We start from the raw sequence: 10,414 nt of genomic DNA, 5'->3' as shown, positions 1-10,414 counted from the left end.
TCCTTTTATGGCTGTGAATAACTTTTGGGATACAAGTTCAGACTTGTGGATTTGGAATCCAAAACCCTGTTCTTTCGCACATGTGCACTGATTCCGTGTGCGCTCCAGCGGACACAGACAATAGGATAGTTGTAGTAGGCCCGGCCTGTGCTGAAAAAAATATAATAACGGATACAATTATTCAGTTGACTAAGTATCCACAGACTGTATTCATTGTATCTATGAATGAAATGTACTGATAATAGGGTGACAGTGTAAGAACTATAATTTTCGTCAGTGTTTCCCTATGGATACTATTTAGGGGAGCACAGGCAGAAAAGTTTAAAAGTCTCCTTGCACATATTTAGGAGTGGTGTAAAGAAAAGAGCAGATTCGCAGAGCTGTCTTACCAGGAATAACAATAATACTAGTGATGGGAATTCAAGGCTTTCTAAACCCTTAGGCTTTCACCAAATTGTTCCCGAAAAACAGTTATCTTTTAACATACCATTTTAACACAGGGCACATTCGGGACATCTGCTGGTCAGGGATAAATATCAGCATGTTTGATGTTTATATAGACCCCCCCCCCCCCCCCCTCCCCCCCCATGCGTGAGTTAGTAAAATCCACCCATTTTGCCTCCAGGTTCACTATTTTTTCAAAATCCGTGGTATTATTACGCTGAAGACAAAATATTGTCATAGGCTACACTAAATAAAATGACGTATTTGAACAACAATGGGAAGATATTGTGGTGTTTTTAGTGTTTTTTCAATCATTGGCATCGCCATGATTCAATATTGTGCCGATGCCAGTTTATTTTGGCATCCTCTGACCCTACCAACAGAGCTACGGTTCAGGTGCTATAAACCGAAACACATCTAACTAAATTGTTAATTAAGGTGTCCAGTAGAGGTCGGTGTTTGAAAGCAACTTTGCATCGAAGGAAGCCAAAAGCACAACAGCGAAATCAGTGGTATCTCTCATTTTGCAACACGAAAAAACGCGTGATAAAAGCTTCGACGTCATTAAACACGTCATAATGTTACTTTAATACGATGATCGGTACCTTATGTCAAACCAGTAAGTGCTTTGAAAAGTGCGTTGGAGCTCCAGTATCAATCGTCCCATCACTAACTACATACAACTTTATGAGAGGTTTTACACCTGCAGGTTCTATGCATTTGATTGACTGTTTGGTATCATTGTTTTTTTTAATCACCATGCTACCTAAAGATGGGGGTATGGTTGAGTGTAATAACTAAGTTGGCAGTGGAGTGAATTACTTAAGTACAAATATTTGAAAATACTACTTAAGTCGTTTTTTTTTGGGGGGGGGGGGGGGGGGTGTATCTGTACTTAGTAACTTCTTATATATTTTTTACAACTTTTACTTCACTACATTCCTGCAGAAAATGTTGTACTTTTTACTCCATACATTTTCCCTGACAACCAAAAGTACTCGTTACATTTTGAATGCTTAGCAGGACAGGAAAATTGTCTAATTCACACACTAATCAAAAGAACATCCCTGGTCAAGCCAACTGCCTCTGTTCTGGCTGATACACTAAACACAGGCTTCATTTGTAAATTATGTCTGTGTTGGAGCATGCCCCATGGCTATCTGTAAATATATATATTTTTTAAAACAAGTAAATGATGCTGTCTGGTTTGCTTAATATTAGGAATTTGAAAATATTATAATTTTACTTTTCATACTTAAGTATATTTAAAACCAAATACTTTTAGACTTTTACTGAAGTTGTATTTTACTTGAGTTACTTTCTATTAAAGTATCTTTACTTTAACTCAAGTATGACATATGGGTATTTTTCCCACCACTCGAAGTTGGTTCCAGTTTGTGTAATGTGCTTGGAGAGGCTTTGGGTTCCAAACTGTTCATTGAGAGACCCGTAAGAAATATTGTTTGTCACTGTTTTTTTGTCAATTATTTGTGTAGTACTTGGTCAGGTCTGAAAGTCCTGTAGCAAAGATAGCAAAACGAGGCTAATAAGTTTTCCCCTTTCTACCTGTGAAATCTGTGAAACAAAGGTTGCTTGTTTTTCTGTTTCCCTATAAATGGGTCTGTGGTTAGATGTTGCAATAGGAAATAGTCCTACAGAATGGGTTCTATATGATTATGTCCCACCCTGCTCTGTTTCACCTGTCCTCGTTATTGTCTCCACCCCCCTTCACGTGTTGTTTGTTTCCCCCAGTGTTTCCTGTCTTTCTGTGCCAGTTTGTCTTGTATGTTCAAGCCTACCAGCGATTTTCCCCTTTTCCTGCTTTGCCTTTTCTCCTTTTTCTAGTCCTCCCGGTTTTGACCCTTGCCTGTTATGGACTCTGTACACGCCTGCCTGACTATTCTGCCTGCACTGACCTCGAGCCTGCCTTCCACTCTGTTCCCTCTTGGACTCTGAACTGGTTTTGACCTTTTGCATGTCCACGACCATTCTCTTGCCTACTCCCTTTGGATTTATTAAACATCTTAAACTCCAACCATCTGCCTCCTGTGACTGCATCTGGGTCTCGCCTTGTGCCTTGATAGTACGACCTGGCCATGACAGACTCAGCAGACTTGAACCAGCTCCGCCATACTGTCTCCCTGCAGGGAGCCACCATGAGGAGATGCTACAGGGCCTTTTAAAAGGGCTCCGTTCTTTGACGGAACGCCACGACCATGGGTTAAAGGCTATTATGGAGTAAATCAGGGAGTTAGCTCAGACTGTCTGCCACCTCTGAAAAACCCCAATCACCCAGTAATATTTTTCCCTCTCTGTGGTGAGTTGGTACAGCCTATTTCCCCCTTTCTGTGGTTAGTTGGTACAGCCTATCTGTGGTGAGTTGGTACAGCCTATTTCCTCCTATCTGTGGAGAGTTGGTACAGCCTATTTCCCCCTATCTGTGGTGAGTTGGTACAGCCTATTTCCCCCTCTCTGTGGTGAGTTGGTACAGCCTATTTCCCCCTATCTGTGGTGAGTTGGTACAGCCTATCCTACTCCCCGGGAACCCCGCTTACCTCCTCCGGAGCGATATTCAGGGAATCCTGGTACCTTCCGGGGGTTTTCTTTCTCAGTGCTCGCTTATTTTTGAGCTACAGCCATCTTCGTTTCCTTCAGACCGATCGAAGATGGCGTATATTATTACGCTAATGTTGGAAAGGGCCCTCTCCTGGGCTATGGCAGTTTGGGAACAACAATCTGCCATTTGCGGTCATTTTGAGGAATTCATGGCAGAGGTTGAGAAAAGTTTTTAGAAAAGCCCGATATGGCGCGTTCACCTCCTATGGAATCCGGATGTTTCTGAAGGCAGCTCTTCCAAGAGGAGTCGAAGCCACCCGAGCTCTCTCGTGAATCTACGACGGGTGAGTTGGATACTCCTGAGCCTATGCAATTGGACTAGGTTATCAGTTTGGGAGTGCTCATGGAGGATGAATAATAACTGTTGCCTGTACTGTGGAGGGGCAGGACATTTTATAGCTAGCTACTTGCCCTATTAGGAAACCCTTGTCTCTAGTGGGTACCAGTACTATGGTGAGTCAGACTGGGAGTTCCCTAATTCTCATCATGTGGGGAGAGCAATCTAAGTTTCTCCGAGTGCTCATTGACTCTGGGGCTTGCTAATGGAAATCTTACGGATGCTTCGTCCGTTTGCATCTCCTGCCGGTGCAGGGTTTTTCTTTGTGGAGAAGAAGGACAAGACCCTGCGTCCATGCATTGACTTCCGGGGACTTAATGACATTACTGTCAATAATCGTTACCCCCTACCTCTCCTCTCCCCGGCATTTGAAGCTCTCCAGGGGGCCACCATGTTTTCCAGGTTGGACCTTAGGAATGCCTACCACCTGGTTCGGATACGCGAGGGGGATGAGTGGAAGACAGCCTTCAACACAGCCAGTGGACATTATGAGTACCAGGTCATGCCATTTGGACTCACCATTGTTTTCCAGGCTTTGGTCAATGATTTGCTTCGGGACATGCTAAACCGGTTTGTGTTCGTGTACCTTGACAACATCCTGTTTTTTCTCCCGATCTGCCCAATATCATGTTCTTCATGTCAGGCAGGTCGTTCAGCTCCTCCTGGAGAACCAATTGTTTGTGAAAGCCGAGAAGTGTTCCACTGCTCTACCATCACCTTTCTGGGATATGTCATTACTGAGGGCAATGTTCAGATGGATCCTGGAAAGGTGAAAGCAGTGGTGGATTGGCCTCAACCAACGTCCAGGGTACATTTGCAACAGTGTCTTGGTTTTGCAAACTTCTACCGCCGTTTCATTTGGGACTACAGCACCCCGGCGGCCCCCCTCTCGAACACTCACCTCTCCCAAGGTACCGTTCAAATGTTCTCCAGCTGTCAACAAGCCTTGGTGGACCTGAAGCATCAGTTCACAACAGCACCCATCCTCATCCATCCAGACCCCTCGCGTCAATTTGTGGTGAAAGTGGATGCTTCGGGTGTTGGAGTTGGGGCCATCCTGTCCCAGCGATCTGCCCAGGACCAGAAGCTTCATCCCTGGCCTTCCTGTCCCAGCGTCTCAATCTTGCTGAGAGGAACTACGATGTTGGCAACCGAGAACTCCTGGCGGTGAAGATGGTGTTGGAAGAGTGGAGGCACTGGCTGGAAGGAGCAGAACAGCCATTTCTGGTCTGGACCGACCATAAAAACCTGGAATATCTCCGTACAGCCAAGTGCCTCAACTCCAGGCAGGCCCGGTGGGCCCTCCTGTTCACCAGATTCAACTCCACCATTTCCTACCACCCAGGGTAAAAAAATGTGAAGCCTGCCGCCCTCTCCTTTCTATACAGTTCCTCTGCCAAACCCTCGACCTCACACACCATTCTCCCTACCTCATGCCTTGCTGCCACTGTGGATTGGGCTATTGAGAATCTGGTCCGCGAGGCGCAATGCTCCCAGCCTGGACCTGAAGGGGGCCGGGCTAACTGGCTGTTTGTCCCTAATCCAGTCCGGTCCCGGGTCCTGGAATGGGCTCATTCCTCAAGGCTGACCTGCCTTCCAGGGTCCCGTCGTACACTAGCCTTCCTCCGACAATGTTTCTGGTGGCCCACAATGGTCCCTGACGTCTCTGCCTTCGTCACCGCGCGCACTGTGTGCCCAAAACAAGACTCCACGGCAGGCTCCTTTTGGAGCCACTACCGGTTCCTCCTCGTCTCTAGTCTCATATCCCTGGACTTACAGTAGGCCTACAGTATGTGATCTATATGATTACAGTATGTGTTCTAGAAGATTACAGTAGGACTACAGTATGTGTTCTATATGATTACAGTAGGCCTACAGTATTTGTTGTATATGATTACAGTAGGAAATACAGTATGTGTTCTATATAATTACAGTAGGACTACAGTATGTGTTGTATATGATTACAGTAGGAAATACAATAGGACTACAGTACGTGTTGTATATGATTACAGTAGGAAATACAATAGGACTACAGTATATGTTCTATATGATTACAGTAGGACTACAGTATGTGTTTTATATGATTACAGTAGGCCTACAGTATGTGTTCTATATGATTACAGTAGGAAATACAATAGGACTACAGTATGTGTTTTATATGATTACAGTAGGAAATACAATAGGACTACAGTATGTGTTTTATATGATTACAGTAGGCCTACGGTATTTTATTTTATTTTTTTACCCTTTATTTAACCAGGTAGGCCAGTTGAGAACAAGTTCTCATTTACAACTGCGACCTGGCCACGATAAAGCAAAGCAGTGTGAACAGACAACAACACAGAGTTACACATGGGATAAACAAACATACAGTCAATAACACAATAAATAAAAAAGTATGTACAGTGTGCGCAAATGAGGTAAGATAAGGGATGTAAGGCAATAAATAGGCCGTAGTGGCGAAATAATTACAATTTAGCAATTAAACACTGGAGTGATAGATGTGCAGAAGATGAATGTGCAAGTAGAGATACTGGGGTGGCAAAGGAGGAACATAAATAAATAACAGTATGGGGATGAGGTAGTTGGATGGGCTATTTACAGATGGGCTATTTACAGATGCAGTGATCTGTGAGCTGCTCTGACAGCTGATGCTTAAAGTTAGTGAGGGAGATATGAGTCTCCAGCTAAAGTGATTTTTGCAATTCGTTCCAGTCATTGGCAGCAGAGAACTGGAAGGAAAGGTGACCAAAGGAGGTGTTGGCTTTGGGGGTGACCAGTGAAATATACCTGCTGGAGCACGTGCTACAGGTGGGTGTTGCTATGGTGACCAGTGAGCTGAGATAAGGCGGAGCTTTACCTAGCAAAGACTTATAGATGACCTGGAGCCAGTATGTTTGGCGACGAATATGGACACAGTGGTGGGTAGTATATGGGGCTTTGGTGACAAAACGGATGACACTGTGATAGACTGCATTCAATTTGCTGAGTAGAATGTTGAGGGCTATTTTATAAATGACATCGCCGAAGTCAAGGATCGGTATGATAGTCTATTTTACGAGGGTATGTTTGGCAGCATGAGTGAAGGATGCTTTGTTGCTTAATGTGAGTCTGGAAGGAGAGTTTCCATCTAACCAGACACCTAGGTATTTGTAGTTGTCCACATATTCTAAGTCAGAACCGTCCAGAGTAGTGATGCCAGACGGGCGAGCAGGTGCGGGCAGTGATCGATTTAAAATTTTACTTGCGTTTAAGAGCAGTTGGAGGCCACGGAAGGAGAGTTGTATGGCATTGAAGCTCGTCTGGAGGTTAGTTAACACAGTGTCCAAAGAAGGGCCAGAAGTATACAGACTGGTGTCGTCTGTGTAGAGGTGGATTAGAGAATCACCAGCAGCAAGAGCGACATCATTGATGGACAGAGAAAAGAGTCGGCCTGAGACTTGAACCCTGTGGCACCCCCATAGAGACTGCCAGAGGTCCGGACAACAGGCCCTCCGATTTGTGTTTTATATGATTATAGTAGGACTACGGTATGTGTTCTAAATGATTACAGTAGGACTACGGTATGTGTTCTAAATAATTACAGTAGGACTACGGTATGTGTTCTAAATAATTACAGTAGGACTACGGTATGTGTTCTATATGAACCCTAACCCTAACATAACCCTAACCTAATGTGTTTTATATATAACCCTAACATAACCCTAACCTAATGTGTTTTATATATAACCCTAACATAACCCTAACCTAATGTGTTTTATATATAACCCTAACATAACCCTAACCTAATGTGTTTTATATATAACCCTAACCCTAACATAACCCTAACCTAATGTGTTTTATATATAACCCTAACCCTAACATAACCCTAACCTAATTGGCTGACGTTTTCCATTCTCCCAACCAATTGTGCAATTTTGATAATTTTGAACTTCTTTTTGAACTTATTGTGTACATAATGTTGCTGCCACCGTCTCTATTGACAGAAAATAACTTCTGGACATCAGAACAGCGATTACTCACCGCGGACTGGAAGAAACGTTTTATATTAACTAGTCCAACGAGAAGGATGTCCTGATTTCACTGGAACAGGCCCAGATCCATGCCTTCTGCGTGAAGAAAAGACGCCGGAAAAGGGGACGTAGATCGGGGATCCTTCTGAGAAGCCGTAGGCGAGCGAGTAAACTCCCAATGCCTTCCATTCTCCTCGCTAACGTGCAATCGTTAGAAAGTAAAATTGATGACCTACTATTAAGATTATCCTAACAACGGGACATTAAAAACTGTAACATTATATGTTTCACTGAGATGTGGTTGAAAGAAGAAACAGAAAATATAGAGCTGGCGGGATTTTCCATGCACTGGCAGAACAGAGATGCTACCTCTGGTAAGACGAGGGGTGGGGGTGAGTGTCTATTTGTCAATAACAGCTGGTGCGCGATGTCTAATATTAAAGAAGTCTGGAGGTATTGCTCACCTGAGGTAGAGTACCTTATGATAAGCTGTAGACAACACTATCTACCAAGAGAGTTCTCATCTATATTATTCGTATCCGTCTATTTACCACCACAAACCGATGCTGGCACTAAGACCACATTCAACCAACTCTAAAAGGCCATAAGCAAAGAAGAAAATGCTCACACAGAAGTGGCGCTCCTAGTGGCCGGGGACTGCAGGCAATGCAGGCAAAGTTAAATAATTTTTACCAAATTTTTACCTGCATGTCACATGTGCAACCAGGGGGAAAAAATCTCTAGACCACTTTTACTCCACACACAGAGATGCATACAAAGCTCTCCCTCACCCTCCATTTGGAAGATCTGACCATAATTCTATCCTCTTGATTCCTGCTTACTAGCAAAAACTAAATAGGAAGAACCAGTGACTCGCTCAATACAGAAGTGGTCAAATTACATGGATGCTACTCTACAGGACTGTTTTGCTAGCACAGACTGGAATATGTTCCGGGATTCATCCAATGGCATTGAGAAGTATACCACCTCAGTCATCAGTTTCATCAATAAGTGCATCGATGACGTCGTCCCCACAATGACTGTACGTATATTTCCCAACCAGAAGCCATGGATTACAGGCAACATCCGCATCGAGTTAAAGGCTAGAGCTGCCGCTTTCAAGGAGCGGGAGACCAATTCGGACACTTATAAGAAATCCAAATCCATGTCTTCAGACTAACCATCAAAGAAGCAAAGCGTCAATACACGATTAAGATTGAATCCTACGACACCGGCTCTGACGCTCGTCGGAAGTGGCAGGGCTTGAAAACTATTACGGACTACAAAAGGAAACCAGATGCGAGCTGCCCAATGACGCGAGCCTAACAGATGAGCTAAATGTCTTTTATGCTCGCTTCGAGGCAAGCAACACTGAAGCATGCACAAGAGCATCAGCTGTTCTGGATGGCTCTGTGATAACGGTCTCTGTAGCCAATGTGAACAAAACCTTTAAACAGGTCAACATTCAAAAAGCCGCTGGGCCAGACGGATTACCAGGACATGTACTCAAGGCATGTACGGACCAACTGTCAAGTGTCTTCACTGACATTTTAAACCTCTCCCTGTCCGAGAATACCTACATGTATCAAGCAGACCACCATAATCCCCGTGCCCAGGGAAGCGAAGGTAACCTGCTTAAATGATTACCGCCCCGTGGCACTCACGTCGGTAGCCATGAAGTGGCTCACATCAACAGCATCCTCCCGGACACCCTAGACCCACTCAAATTTGCATACCGCCCCAACACATCCACAGATGATGCAATCTCTATTGCACTCCACACTGCCCTTTCCCACCTGGACAAACGGAACACCTATGTGAGAATGCTGTTCATTGACTACAGCTTAGCGTTCAACACCATAGTACCCTCAAAGCTCATCACTAAGCTAAGGACTCTTCTGGCTGTGCCGGGTGGAGATTATAACAGAACATGGCCAGTATGTTCAAACGTTCATTGATGACCAGCAGGGTCAAATAATAATAATCACAGTGGTTGAAGAGGGTGCAACAGGTCAGCACCTCCTTCCACAGAGACAAACTGATATTGTTCTGACAGATAAACCAAGCCAGGATAAACCAGGCCAGGATGAACTAAACCAGGCCAGGATAAACTAAACCAGGCCAAAATTTGTCAGTTGAAACCCAAATTGGTCTACATCTCTCCAAAATAATGTGGTGATCGATGGTATCAAAAGCAGCACTAAGGTCTAGGAGCATGAGGACAGATGCAGAGCCTCGGTCTGACACCATTAAAAGGTAATTTACCACCTTTATGAGTGCAGTCTCAGTGCTATGATCGGGTCTAAAACCAGACTGAAGCGTTTCGTATACATTCTTTGTCTTCAGGAAGGCGGTGAGTTGCTGCTTTTTTCATTTTTTTTTGAGAGGAATGGGAGATTCGATATAGGCCGATAGTTTTTTATATTTTCTGGGTCAAGGTTTGGCTTTTTCAAGAGAGGCTTTATTACAGCCACTTTTTGTGAGTTTGGTACACATCCGGTGGATAGAGAGCTGTTTATTATGTTCAACATAGGAGGGCCAAGCACAGGAAGCAGCTCTTTCAGTAGTTTAGTTGGAATAGGGTCCAGTATGAAGCTTGAAGGTTTAGAGGCCATGATTATTTTCATCATTGTGTCAAGAGATATAGTACTAAAACACTTGAGTGTCTCTCTTGATCTTAGGTCCTGGCAGAGTTGTGCAGACTCAGGACAACTGAGCTTTGAAGGAATACGCAGATTTAAAGAGGAGTCCGTAATTTGCTTTCTAATGATCATGATCTCTTCCTCAAAGAAATTCATGAATTTATTACTGCTGAAGTGAAAGCCATCCTCTCTTGTTGAATGCTGCTTTATAGTGAGCTTTGCGACTGTAGCAAAAATACATTTGTATTGTTCTTATTCTCCTCAATTAAGTTGTAAAAATAGGATGATTGAGCAGCAGAGAGGGCTCTTACTTTCCAAGCTAGTCGGAAGACTTCCAGTTTGGCTCAATTTCCGTTCCAATT

The sequence above is a fragment of the Oncorhynchus mykiss genome, chromosome Y (genome assembly GCF_013265735.2).
Source record: "Oncorhynchus mykiss isolate Arlee chromosome Y, USDA_OmykA_1.1, whole genome shotgun sequence".
NCBI lineage: Eukaryota > Metazoa > Chordata > Actinopteri > Salmoniformes > Salmonidae > Oncorhynchus > Oncorhynchus mykiss.
The sequence above is the reverse complement of the archived record's forward strand: the minus strand, read 5'-3'. Positions refer to the sequence as shown.